Source organism: Monodelphis domestica, chromosome 2 (assembly GCF_027887165.1).
Source record: "Monodelphis domestica isolate mMonDom1 chromosome 2, mMonDom1.pri, whole genome shotgun sequence".
NCBI classification, from domain to species: Eukaryota; Metazoa; Chordata; class Mammalia; order Didelphimorphia; family Didelphidae; genus Monodelphis; species Monodelphis domestica.
Genome location: NC_077228.1, coordinates 1,799,712 through 1,814,207, shown reverse-complemented (window position 1 = coordinate 1,814,207; position 14,496 = coordinate 1,799,712). Strand labels below are relative to the sequence as shown.

General features: G+C 53.3%; 1 protein-coding gene across 5 annotated transcripts in view; it reads right to left on the bottom strand.

The window, feature by feature from the left end:
• The window catches only part of SLC44A5 (solute carrier family 44 member 5), a 201,976-nt gene that overhangs the window by 92,419 nt on the left and 95,061 nt on the right, over window positions 1-14,496 (bottom strand). For all 5 annotated transcript variants that reach the window (XM_056814906.1, XM_056814907.1, XM_016429760.2 and 2 more), the window contains one exon: window positions 11,456-11,504. The gene's annotated coding sequence lies outside the window, so the exon portion shown is untranslated. The remainder of the gene's footprint in view (window positions 1-11,455; window positions 11,505-14,496) is intronic.

The following is a 14,496-nucleotide window of genomic DNA, read 5'->3' as shown; positions in this document are numbered from 1 at the left end:
CTGCAAAGACGCTTTGGGCCCACTGAGGAAAAGCGGCCAAACAGGCGGGCCTGAGCTTCGTCCGAGCTCCTCGGGCGGGAGGGCACGTCATGCCTCAAGGCGGCCTGCCGGGCTCCTCAGACACGCCACGTGGCAAGGCCTGGCCCTGCTGTGGGCACGAGGCCTTGAAGCCGGCTCTTCAACCCTGCGTGTTCTGGGATGACGTCATCGCCCCGGCCCCTCCCTCTGCCACCCCCTAGTCGAGGCTGGCCAGCCATGGTCATGTCCTTTTGCATGTACAAATGCCTCCCAGCTCACGGGAGGCCTTTTTATTCAAGCCAGTCATACTGTGAGCTCATCTGAAAGTCTGTAACATTCTCTCTCTGGCAGTGTTCCTGGTCTATTTTCTGGACCGTCTTGAGCTGTCTTAGAATTGATGAGCGATAGGGCGAGGCAACTGGGGTTAGGCGACTTGCCCAGTGACACAGGACGTATCTGAGGTCAGATTTGAACCCAGGGCTTTCCATCTCCAGTCTAGTCCTCTAACCATTGAGCCACCTGGCTGCCCCTGGTCTATTTTTTTAAAAATAGACTTGTATTTTCTCTCCTATCCCATAAGAAGGGGGGAATCCATCTAACAGTGCAATTAGGCAAATCATTTCCCTCAATGGTTGGATACAACTGTGTGTACATTCACATAGACATACGTATGTCTGTGACTGTATGCCATCAATCTCCAGCTTTCCCAAGAGCATGATATCACTGACGAGTGGGAAATGAGGGGCCCGGGCTCCCCTGACCCCCAGTTGTCATCCCTTGCTAGAGCTCATGGAAATACGTGTCTCTGCATACGATTCTTTGTAACAATACACGAAGTCTGAGAATATGCCCTTTCCCTAACCTAACAGTAACCAGGAAATAATCCATACAGTTCGGTACATAAAATAAAACTGGCAACATGAAAAACGTTTTTTTCCCACTCATAATCCCTTAGAATCTATGACCGTTTGTGCTAGCATCTGCATCAAAAATAGCCCTGGATTCCAGGGAAGATTCACTTTTCCTAGCTCGGGAAGTCTACACTGCCATAAATACTACACAGGAAACAGAAGTCTCAAAAGGAAACCATTCTTAACCTGAACCTTGTCTTCCTCTCTGTTAGTGGGCAGGCTGAGGGTGTCGGGCCCTAGACTACACTTCTGGAGCCCCTTCTAGCTTAGCTGCCCTCTGAAGCCCGAAGGAGAACAAGCTAGGGCTCTAGCTGCTCCTCTCAGAAGATGCCGAGGTCCTGACATCACCTTGGAGCACAGAGGACAGGTACTATGCTCTGAAAGGCAAATGATGAATGTACAGAGAGCTGTTTACAACACGGGTGAACAAGACCAGATGTGCCTAGCAGGGTGCCAGCCACTCCACATTGCAGCTCTCATTTTTCCCTCTATGCCTCATTGTCACCCCTGCCAACTCAACTGTGCCAACACTCGAGTGAAAACGAGCAATCAGAGGAATTCTTGAAGTTGGGAGAAATCTAAATATGCGAAGTTGAGGCTTTGCCATGCATGTATGCACACCCATGTATGCATGTATACACATGGATTTGCATGTAAACATATGTAAATTCTGCAAGCCCAAGTCCATCGTCCACGTGTCAGGAGGTCGATGGCATGTTTCAGCGTCGGTCCTCTGGAATCACCTGATCAGAGCGCGTCCCATTTTGAAAGCTGGCTGTCTTTCCAGGCTGTTGTTCCTGCACCCGTTATTCTGGTTGCTCCCTCCATGCTTCACCCGTTTAGAGAAGTGCAATACTGCTTGTCTGGTTCTGCTCGGTCCATGCAGGTCTCGGGAAGTTTCTCTTTCCTCCCGTTCATGCTCTGTCACACACAGAGCCACAACTCATTTGGCCATTCCCCAGTTGTCGTGGTCAGAGCATGGAGCCCCTTCCGTGCCTCAGTAGAAACTGCTCCGGAGTCTCCTCAGCCAAGCAAAGTGATGTGATCATGGCCAGACTTCTCAGACTTTGGCGCCCCCCAAAGCTCCCCACCTACATCCAGACGACCCTCCAGGGCTTGTTTGGAGCGGCCAGATATTCCCACACCTCCCTCCACCCCCAGGGAGCAGGAGTTCAGCTGAGGAGGAACAAGCCACCCCCAGATTCTGACCCTTCAATAGCTGGCCAGTCAACAAAGGAAGCCTCCCAGCTGGCCACCCTTCAGGGGAAGATTTAGCCTTTGGGAACGGAGCACAGGCTCCTCTGCCCTCATCATTTATTGGCACGATTACAGCTAAGCCAATGTCTGTGACTGCTGAGGCAGCTCCCCACTAGTGAGCCTTTCCTGCTGCCCCCTCTTGCCCTGGCCAGTCTTCAATTCCAGGAGCTGTCCAGTGAGGCTTCTAAGAGGCAAGGAGGCAGTCAGTCACCCAGGGCTAAGTAGCACCAAGGAAGAGCCGTTTGATGGGGGACCCTGAGGGGCTTTACCTGAGGATCCCCAGGAACTTGTTTATGCCACTAGCTGGAGGATTTGGGGCTCTCTCTCTCTGGCTGTCGTTCTCAGTTCATTGGGAATATGCCCGAGCCTTTGGAGACAACCCCCACAATCCATCTCCAGACGTGACCTTTTTATTGACTTTCCCGGGGCCAGAAGTCCCCTCCCTGCTCCCTCTGCTTCTTAGAATCCCTGATTCCTTCCGAGATCTGCTCCTGGGTCACCCTCTACATTGGCCCTTCAAGATTCCCCCAGCAATTAGGGCTCCCTCCCCAAGCTATCTGGTCTTCTTTTTGCAGCTCGATGGGTGTCTTCCCTCCCGGAGAGTGTAAGCATGTCTGGGGCCAGGGAGGGCTTCCTTTTTTCCTTCGTACTCCCGCCTAGAGCTTTGTGGATAGTAGCTGGATGAGTGTTTATTAAACCCTTCCTATGTGGTAAGCTCTGGAAATACAGACCCAAACAGACTAGACAGTGCCTGCCCCCAAGGAGCTTACGTTCTAGTACGGGACAACAGGGAGGTCCAAAGCAATGGCGAAGGGCATCACCAAGAGACTGACTGGGAATAGCCTTGTAAATTTGTGGCTACTCTTCAGATCTATTGTAGGGAAGAGAGGAATGAGGAGAGAATGGCAGCAAAACGTGTACTGACAGAACTGAGACCCCACCTCGAGCATACCAGGCACGTTGGCCTCTGGGCAGTATGGTTGGTGTATTGATATTGTATTGTATATATTCATTTATCAGATCCTTGGGCAGATCAGTTAATGAGCTTACAGGCCAAAGGCAGGAAAATTCCGGAGCTGCCACAAAGGCTTAGCCCTGGCCTGGTCAAACCACATTCCTTTGAAAAGCGCATGTCAGGTGGATCTCCACCTCCTCCTCTGTCTTCATTGAACACCTCCCAATCCACATCCCTCAATAAATACGGAGGAGGAGCAGCACTATTCTTCCTCTTGATTCCTGCATCCTCGGAACTCTTTTTCCTAATTTCTTTCTTATCCTTCCTAGCTTCCTAGGGACACTGTCACCCACATGCTTTCTATCTCGGAATTCTTACTTCCACATGTTTTCTTATTTCTCATGTTTTCCTTTAATTCATCCTAAAAGGAAGACGTTATGAGGAGATCGTGCCTCTTCCCATATCAATTAACTCGTCTTTGAGTCTTCATTTATCACCCATTTTCCTCTGGCTCCCTTCTCCTTCTTAAGTTATAACCCACAACAAAATTCATATGGCAATCGCTGGACGATTGTTATAACCTCCCTCCTAGCAGACTAGCTAACGTGACACAAAAGGAAGATGACCAATTCGGGGGGAATGTGGGAAAATCAGGGCATTGATACATGCTCAATGGAGCTGCTAACTGGTCCAACCATTCTGGAGATCAATCTGGAGCCAGGCCCAACGGGCAGAAAAGGGTCCCTAACCCAGGACCCGGCAATACCACTTCTGGGTCCATCTCCCAAAGAGATTACAGAGAGGAGAAAAGAATCGACCTGCCCAGAGTCAGACACAACCAAAAAGACTGAACAGTAAGTAGTGCCTCCCTCACAGGGTTGTGGAGAGAATCCAGTGAGATCTCATGGGTAAAGGGCTCTGCAATTAAGCATGTAGACGCGTACCGATCTTTATGAATAAATATGAATGTACAACTGCAATAACGGGTGTTATTTCTTTCCCTCCTTAAATGAATATATGAGGCCTCCTTCCAGAGACGCATAATCTTCCAAAGGGCTCTGGCCTGACCATACAGACAAGAAAGACCAAACGGCTGAAGATATCTATTTGTCTGGATTACAGCATGCATTGGGATGGGCACCTACAGACTCTGTCCATATACAACAAGACAAGGAATGTAACCGTGTCCAAAGAATTACAATGAATACCATGCAGCCAACAATGGAGAGATGGATGCTTCATGGCTATGAGCAAAGGCATCATCATAGCATCAATGCTGAGCCCTAAAGGAGAGCAGGCATAAAAAATGTCATCAAGGAATTGTGGGACAAGAAGAGATGACGGAATGGCAGGTGGACCCCAGAGGGTTGCATCAACCTTCACACACAAGGTCAGGAGAAGCTGAGGAAGGTATCCAGCACTTGGAGGGCCCACAGGGCAAAGTGATGGAGGACATGAATGTGGGGATCCGTGTCCTGGGAGGAAATTCATATCCACGGGAGCCCAGATCCATGGCATCTTGGAGTCCTTCAGTACATGGTGTTGCCCCCTAATAGCCTCTGAGCTCCCCGAAGACAGGAACTCTTTCCTTTTGTATCCCTGGCCCTGAGCACAGAACTAGGCACACATTCGGTGCTTAATAAAGGCTCGATGGGTGAGCACATGAGGGCTTCTCCTGCCCCTTAATCACACAGGCTGCCCGCAGAGGAGAGCAGAGCCCCCGGAGCCTTTCCAGAGTCTCTGCCCTTTCAGCAAGTGTCAGCCTCAAATTCTCTCTTCAGAAAAGTCCACGTTTCTCGGCATCTCTGGGGCTTTGTGCATCTCGAGGCCGACAGGCTGCATCTGTTGCTCATCTCGTGTCATTTGTGCTTTGCTGACAACAGCACCGTCAAGACAGTCAGAGCAGCAGATCCTCGGCAACGGCTGGTCCGGCTGACATTTCAGTGAGCAGCCGGTCAATAACTCTCCACTTGGAATTTGATTCTGCTGCATCAGGCTTTGGAAAAGCCAGTGTGAGGCTTCCTTTTGGCTAACACAGAGGCATTTGTTTCTTCTTAAAGGGACACTTGACCTCACTTCTATGTCTGGTGCAAGGAAAAATGTCCCGATTGTTTCTTAGACTGTTGGGTCGGGGAGGCTCCTTCTCCTCTCCCTAAAGAGTCTCCAGCAGAAGGTGCCAGGCGGAGGGACTGGGGAGTGTGGCCGGAGGTGGCATGGAGTCTCCCGTAGGCAGTAGGGGCTCCGAGGTCCCTTCTCTATCAGAGAGGATGGCTGAAGAGCAGCCTCCAGGACTCCAGGGGGTGCTAAAGGAGAAAGCCATTTCCCAGCTGGGCTCACCCTCTTCCCTTGGGGCTGTGTGTCTTAAGGAGGCTCAGCATCTGAGGCCTGACCTTGATCCTCCTCGGCTTCATTACAAAGACAGACAAGGAATGTTCGTACAGATGCATCCCCAGCAAGAGAGGCAGGGGCTGCTCTGGAGCCAGGAAGATGGCGCCGTGTCTCTGGGCAAGAGATGGGCTGCTTACGGGAAGGGCTGGGCCTGCTTTGGGGGAGGCTGGAGCTCCCCGACTCAGGCCAGGAGGGAAGCCGGGACCTCGCATGGCTCCCTCTTCGCCCTCTCTCTGCTCGGACCATGTCCTACGGCGGTGGTGCTTCCCAGTGAGACAATTCCATAGCTTGGGAGGAAGCTGACGTCTACGTGCATCCAAAGTCAGAAGTGAAGTGGAGAGAGGCAGAGCCCGGGCCAGGAAGCCGATAGGAAGCCGATCGGGGAGACCCTCCTTCGGATCTCCTCAGGCAGCCGGTTCCTGCCATCCCATGTGGCTATGGCTGTGCCCTCGGCGCCCCTGGACGAAGGGAGGCGCTCTGCCAGGAGGCCTCTCTTGGGACCAGAAATAAGGACAAGCCGACAAATGAGAGAAACCCCAGTGCTGGCTGAACGGCAGGCATCCAGCCTGGCTTTGTTCAAGAAGTCCATTTCTGGGACGGTGAACGTGCAACGAGAGAGACCGTCATCCTCCAGACGGCGTCTCTACTGGCTGTCTGGCGTTCAATGTGGACACGGGAAGGATCACCGGCCACCGGCCAAGCCCTTTACTGCTGGCAGCATGGAAGGCCGAGGAGAGTACCTTGGACAGAGCCTGGAGCCCATTCAGGAACATGCAAGCTCCAGACTGACTGCCAGCAGCATGGAAGGCCGAGGCTGGTACCTTGGACAGAGCCTGGAGCCCATTCAGGAACATGCAAGCTCCAGACTGACTAGCCATGGGCTGCATGGCTCCAAGCACGTCTGCACAACGCTGGCACTCGGTTTCCTCATTTGTACAATGAGGGCTGTACGCGGGGCCCAGGAGCCACTGAAAGCCACTTCTGATCGCCCTTTTAGTACAGCGTCTTCTGGTGTTCGGAGAAAGCGTCAGCAGCCGACCCAGAAGGCTGTGGGGAGAGTCTTGGCTGACAGAGCCTCTGCCTGGGGAGCAGAAGGAGAAAGTGCCGCCCCCAGAAGGAGCAGAGATGTCAGCATCCCCCCTCCTTGTTCTCAGAACAGATCCATCAGGGAGCGCTGACAGAAGCGCTTTCTCAGGGCGGATCTTGAACACAGGCTGCCTGAGCGGGAGCCCTTTCGGTCCCTTCAGGGCTGAGAGCCCCCTAAGGCACCTAAGCCTTTCCACCTCGATTTCCTCCCCGTAAAATAGGGATCCTAATAGCATCTCCCTCCTGGGGCAGTGCATTCTGAAGAGTAAAGGGGGCGATAAACGCTGGCTGTCACTAGTCGTTGTCGTTGGGCAGGAAAGGTATACACGATGCTTTGGAATGCGTGTGGATGTTACATGTAGGTATGCACATTAGTAAACATACACTGACACGCATGTGACTATCTCTGCACATACACATACCAGGATGGGAAGGCTGAAGCATCGGAGGCTTTCCTTTCTCCCTTGGGCGCAAACAGCACTTTTCCCAGACAGAAAGGGCCTCCTTTCTGACTGCCACGGCATGGCTAGAGCAGAAATTCTGCAGGGACTTTACACAAGTTGCAGAAGCTCACCAACCCGGAGCAGCCTTGGTCTTACTAAGATGGAGGAACCCTGGGGCGCCTGGGGTCTGCTGGGATCCAGAGGAGCGAGCCCACCAGCAGGCAGAGCCCCTCGGGCTTCCCCTTTGTATCCCCAGAGTAACAGAGAGGCTGGCGCATAGTAGACGCTTCCTAAAGGCACTAGAGCTGGGTCTGAACCTAAGGCATGTCATGACCTCATGAGGCCAGACCTGGGGCATCTGAGCTTCCAATGGAAAATGAGGCTCCCCCTTAAACTCTCTTCCATCCCGTCCAAGCCCTTCTATTCCAAGCCCTCCACAAGATAACGGACCGTGGCAGAGGCGGAGCTGGCAGGAAGCGAAAAGTCCGGGAAAACCAAAGACCTCCATGAAAGGCAAAAGCCAACCAGCAAAGGCGAGGAAGGGGGTTCTTCAGCCCCAACCCAAAAGGCAGAGATTTCGAGTCTGACTGTATAATGAATCCGACATCCCAATTCTGGGACAGGCCACTAGAGCCGGCCTCCAGCACATGGAACCTCCAGAGGAAGGATTCCAAAGGGCGCCCAACCAGCAACAAAGAGAGGGCTCCAAAGAGCTCCTCTGCAGGCGGGTCAGGATGGAATCCAGGCTGCTGAGGGAGGAAATGGCCTGCGGGCGCTATTCAGTCTCCTGCCAAAGAGAAGCAGGTTTCTTTTTGGAATGGCCAAAAGCCATTCATGAAGTGCTTGAAGTCATTTCATTACATCATCTTCGTCGTTGCTAATGTCAGACCCGAGTCTGACCTAACCGGCGTCCTGGACTCGATGTCCTGGCCCTCGAGGGGCCCTTCAGTCCAATTAGGAGATGAGCCTTTTATCCAGGCTGGATGATTTAACTCCAAATCCCCGAGGAGCCTCCTGGTAAAAGGCTGGAGCAGCACCGAGAAGCCAGTGATACACAGCCCTGCACTTAACATCGTGACCCGCTTCTAAGCAGGGATGGCGATTTGTCACAGCTGGCTGTCAAAGGCAGAGAGGAGAAGCGATCTGCATGGGCCAGGCAGGACCCCAGGGAGCACTCTGTAGGGCCCAGGCCCAAAGGGATCACGTGCTCATTGACTGGGGAATTCGTTGTTCCCTTCCATTACTGAGGTTGAATCCCATCCACGTGGGGCCAACGACAGGATCATAGATCCAGAGGTTTGACTTAGACATCACCGAGTCCAGCCACTTTAAGCTTGCACTAATCGGAGGCCACAAAAACATGAAATAACTCACACACAGATAAAACACAACCGAGGCAGGATTCAAAAATTCCCCCAGATCCGCGTTGGCAAAGACACAGCACATGGTGCAGAGTGGGGGCTCCACAGGCTCTCTGGTCCCTCTTCCCAGCACCCAAGGACGCTTTCTGCATGTTCCGCCCCTCTGGCCAGCCGCCCAAAGCAAACACGTTCCTCCCCAACTCTCGCCAGTAATCCGGGGCTCACAGAAAGCTTCAATTTGCCCTCTGAGCACTCAAACATGGAAAATGTTTGCCAGTGAGGCATGAGGTCCACCCAATACAGGGGAGGCCTTTCTCCTGAGGCCATGATTATACCGCAGACCACCCAGACAGCCCTTAGGTTATCTCTCATTCCTGCCAGGTGATGAAACTCTTTTCTCTTCCTATTCTCTTTCAAATTATTTTCAATTAACAAGTATTTTTTTCTTCCTCCCTGTCCCGTTTTGAAGAAAAAATAGAAAAGAACATTCTTGTAAAAATGCAGAATGAATACAAAAAGTGAATTCTCATATTGGCCATGTCCAATAAGTCTCATTCTGCAGAGTTAGACCATCCCCTCTCTCTCAGGAGGTGGCCAGCAGGCTTCATCATTGGCCCTTTGAATCAGGATTGATCACCTATCCATCCATCTGTCTTTCTGTCTGTCTATCCATCCATCCATCTATACATCTATTTGTCTATTCATCCATCCATCTACCTACCTTTCTCAATATTTATCTCTCTACCTCTATCTATCCATGCATCTATCTTTCTGTCTATCTATCCATCTATCTATCTATCTATCTATCTATCTATCTATCTATCTATCTATCCATCCATCCATCCATCCATCCATCCATCCATCCATCTATCTATCTATCTATCTATCTATCTATCTATCTATCTATCTATCTATCTATCTATCTATCTATCTATCTATCTATCCATCTATCCATCCATCCATCCATCCATCCATCCATCCATCTATCTATCTATCTATCTATCTATCTATCTATCTATCTATCTATCTATCTAAAGAGTTGCTGGGCAGGCATTCATGGAGTCGTGCCCAGCTTACACCCCCCCCTCGAGATGTGGGCAGAGATATGGGCAGAGATGCGGGCAGAGATGCGGGCAGAGATGTGGGCAGATCGGGACACTGATGCGCTGCTGGTAGACTTGGGAGCAGATTCAGCCATGCTGGAGAATCCTGGAATTGGAATGATGCCCTTCAATTAGGCAAGCCCCCTCCTTGGTCTGCACCCCAGAGAAGGCCCCCAAAGGGGATTTTGTGCAGAAGGGTTCATGGCTTCTCTCTGGGGCACAAAGAGCTGGAACTCAAGGGGTGTCCCTCCACTGGGGACTGCCTGAACAAGGGGCGGTACGCGAGGGGGACGGAATCCTCTTGTGCTCCCAGGAGGACAAGCAGGAGGATCTCAGAAAACCCTGCAAAGACTTCCACTAATGGTTCTCTTGGTCATCAGGGTATTCCACTCCGTTCCTGCCTGAGAAAGGGGGTGTCCGGACGGTCTAAAGGGGCCATCCCCTGGTCTAGGCAGGATTTGGGCTCAATCCCTCATCGGGGGGTCACTTTGGCAGTCTCTCACTGTCCCAATGTGCCCTTGCCCCCCTTGGGGAGCTTCCTTCCACCCTATAGACTTCTGGACCAGACAGCCAGCACCTCTTGCCTCTTGCCCTGAGGCCTGGGGGAGCTTGTCCCGCAGCTCTTCTTTCTTAAGCCATTGGCTCTTCCCCACTCCCCCCCACCCTGCTCCGCCATTTTGCTCCAGGACAATCCGATGGCCTGAAGGACACCCGCCCAAACATCCACCTTCTGTCCAGAGCGTGAGACAGGAATCCCACTGCCAGGGCATAAGGGAGGCGACCCTCCGGGAAGGACAAAGCCATCCCATCAAAGTGAGCTCAGCAGCTACAGTAGCTCCTGGGAGATTTCCCAGTCATTGTCACTGGAGGAGCAGGGCAGGCACAAGCTTTGGGAGACCCTGCAGCGGATCCTGGGGCTCTTCCCGGGCCTCTGCCCCTGGAGCTCCACAATAGCCTCCCTCTCCCCAGCCTTGCACATAAAGCAGCCGCCATATTGAAGCCCGATGAGGGCTCCTCCATCGCTGTCCTTTGAGAGGACTTGGAAAAATGACAGCACATCTCCTGAAGGGGCTGCTGGGAGGTGGGACCCGCCAGTCTGCATATCTGGGGCTCCCACCCCCTCCCCCACAGCCAGGGAGAGTGACCGTGACTCGGCTTGGGGGGGGGGGGCCAGAGCAGGCCCAAGTGACGGAAATCGAGCGAGTGAGAAACGATGGGGGAAAATCCTCTGGGCCTGGCCAAGAAATCGCCACGCTCTGAGGGTTAGCGCTTGGGAAAGAGTGTGTTTCGGCGCCTCCTTCCTAGCGCTGGGGCCCGGCACCATCCCTGGCACACAGACCCATTGAGGGCCGCCTGCTACGCACTGACCAACAGGAATCGGAGCAGCGACCTCTCCCCAACAGCTCCGGGCAGAGGGACGACTCCAGGTACGTTTAAAGGCCAAGGAACGCCATCAAAGGGGCAGGGAGGAAGAGGAGACCCCAGGAGGAAGGCCTCTTCCCCAGGGAGCTGAGGAAGCCTCCAGGAGAGAAGCAGCCACATCTGTCCCCGGGTTGTCATGACAACACGACTGGGGAGAGGGGAGAGGGTCTGCTCCACAGTGCTGAAGCTTCGTGATGCCGCATTTCTCCAGCCGTCCCGGGAGACTCAGAGCAAGCTCGAGAGGGAGCCGTCCAGGCAGAAGACGGCCCTATTGCCCTGGAGCAGGCCAGACCACTCTGTGTGGCCTGGGACAGGCCCTGAAAAAGGCATCCGCCCACCCCCGATCCCTGACACCAGGCCCCATGGGCTTAGGACGCAGGAGCCCGCCCAGAGCGCGGCAGCTGGGGACCGGCCTCCTTCATGGTCCTGGGCACGTCTTCTCTCTTTCAGAGCCCTGTTGGGACGCCCCATGGGCTCCCCTGGACCACCGAGGGGCTCCGGGGGGGCTTACCTTTTGTGAAGAGGTCCTCGGAAGCTTGGGTCATAGGTCCGTGGCGCCCCTGCATTTCAAAGAGAAAAGAAGTCTCCATCAGCAGAGGCCAGAGCCATGGCAAACAAGCAAGCAGGGCTACTTAGGGGTGGGATAGGAAGCTCGATGGTCAGTGTGGTGCCGGAGAACCATCCTCTGCAGGGACACATGCATGCACTGATGCCCTCTGCAGCCCTCCATAGACACGTGCGCGTGCAGGGGGATGCTTGGAGGCCGGCCAGCAGCCTCCCTGCCCCCTCCCTCCCCCACTGCAGCAAATGGAAGGAGGAGATGCCAAGCCAAGCCCCCCTCTACCATCCTGATGGTCTGTCCCTGAAGGGAAGGCATTTCCTCTCATTTTGAATACAATGAATTGTGTGGGCACCAAAGCTCGGGTGATGCCCGGGCACCGGGCGGGCATGGCTGCCTCCCACACTTTTCAGAGCCCGGAGGGCTTCTTTCTACCACCCTTCCTCCAGGGCTCTCCTATGGCAGGGAGAGAACTTCACGGCCAAACACCCCAGCAGATGGGCAGCGGCCTCCTGAGCGGGGTCCTCGGCTCTCTCAGGCCAGAGGATGGAGAGCATCCCCGAGCTGGAAGACCCAGAAGGCCACCTTGTGTCCCAGGCACGGTTTGGGCTTCCTCCTCAGCCGCTTGGCCCTCGGCAAAAAGAGCAGGAAGAGGCTTCAGTTGTTTCCCAAGAGGTGGGGGACCGGGAAATACACGGCCTCCTCCGAGCTGGACACGGGTTCAGGGGTCCGGCAGAGGGCCAAGAGCTTTGCTGGGTGGCGGCTCCTCTGAGACGCCTGGGATGGAGGGGCGGGAGAGAGTGGACTCAACGTTACCGGTCCTCATCCTCGGCGTCTCAGCCACATTCTAGTATTCCATCCAACTCAGGAGCGCCATGCGCAGGGAGCTTGTGGGACGGCGATCCTGCCCGCCTCCCCAGCTTTGCTCTCGGCGTATTTGGATAAACATTTGTACAGATTTGTACCGCGTAGAGTTCTCACACCAGATGATGGATGGAAGTGACTGATGGCAGAGAGATGACGGAGAGATGCTGCCTGACGTGATAGAGCACCTGAAGGTCTCTCCAGCTCTTTGTGTTATGACATTTTAGCCTCCCAGCCAGCCCCATGAGGTCAGTGGGGTGCGGAACCAGGCACTTAAGACATGCTTTTTGACTTGGCTCATGTTCATGCCCATTTTACATCTGAGAAAACCGAGGCTCTGAAGAGTTCTATAACTTGCCTATTGGTCATACAGCTCTAGCGATCAGAGAGGTAAGAATTGAACCCAAAGCTTTCCTGAAGGAAAGCACCATCCTCAGTGCTCTCTGTGCTCTTTTGCCATTTGCTTGGGCTTTAAACATCATTAGGGAGAGCAGGCAGGAGAATCTACGTTTGACAGATCAGGAAACTGAGGGGGAGAGAGATGTTTTGTATCCTCACAGCCCAGCACATACCTCTGCACCCAAGTGCTTTTTTTTAAGTTGATGACTTGCTCCAGGTTACAAAGCCAGTAAGGAACCCGGGTCTTGTGATTTAGCCATGCTGATTCTGCTGAGCCACCTTCCTACCCCTCAAAGATGAGAAAGAAGCTTTGGCTCCCGGCTCCCCTCTTTGCTGTTCTTGCAGGATTTTACCCCAGTGGCTAACTAGCCTAGCCCTGGAGAGGTCAAGAAGAGGGAGACAGCTTTGGACCAAGCCATAAGGAGTCAATGGGTGAGCTCGAATTGAAGAAGGTCGTTGCAGAAGAGACGGGGAGTTGGTAGGAAGGAGGAGGATTCCAGGAGACCAAGGACTTCTTTCTAAAATTGTTTTTTTCATTCCTGAATAGAACTGATTTATTTTTTTCTCCCACTAAATTCACAGGAACAAAACAAGCCAAAGACTTTTGAAGGTTAGGAAGAAAGCCCTCTGGTCCAGTGTCTGCTCTCACCTGGCAACAAGCCAATTGGATGGGGGCCTCCTTCAAAAGCAGGGCTTTATGTCTTTGTGCCCCTAGTGGCTGGCACTGTCCTTGGTACCTAAAAGGTGCTGGATCAGTGCTTAGGGCCTGATGGATTTACCCAGGGAGGGAGATTCCCAGCCCATTTGACTTTGGGTCACCTCCAAGTGATCCCTGAATCACATGCCTCCGAGTTTTAGTGGGGAGAGTTTTGTAGACTTCGACTCCCAAGTTGAAGAAACGTGTCTCGTCCTGGGCTCCTGGCTTCATGCTGAAAGGAGCCCGGAGATCATCTCGTTCAACCTCCTAATTTTACAGAGGGGGAAACAGAGGTCTGAGGAATTGGAAGCGATTCACCGAAGGTTACCGCCAAGCTGGCAGCTCTCCCTCCACAACTGACCCACCATGACATCGTCATTAACTTCCTAAGGAGCCAAAGGAAGCCATGGGGAAGACGAGCTTCCTACTTCCTTAGCAAAGTGGAAGGACCCTGAGAGATTCTCCCCGTCCAAATGGGAGACTTGTCCTCCTTTCACAGAAGAGGAAGCTGAAATCCAGGGAGGCCAACTTCCCCAGGGGTCACCCCGGCAACGAATGGCAGGGCTGGGATTTGACCGAGGACCACCCGACCCAAAGCCCCTTTTGAGCGAGAGCTTTCAATGACTTTCATGCCGAAGGAGTGAATCTGTGCAGGAGGGCAGTCATGAATCATGGGTTCCTTCTGCACCTTCTCCGGATAAATAAAAGCCTGGCCACATATTGATTTAGGAGGGAAGAAAGCCCAGGGCCAAACAGTTCACGCATCCATCGGGATTGGAGGTCACCATCACTGCCTTCTCATATTTCGCTCCAGCCCTGCTCTCATTTTATTGCTCTGCATAAAGGGGCTTCTGACGCCTTTTAATTTGTCGGGAGGGAGCCCACAAAGAGGTCCCCCCCTTGTCCATTTTGACACCAGGACAGGGCTGACCCTCCCCAAAGGAAAGTAAGGGAAGGACAGTGCATTGACTCAGCCGAGCCCTAACAAGCAGGTGGCATCTCCCCTGCTCCTCCCTCCATGATGGGCTGCCAG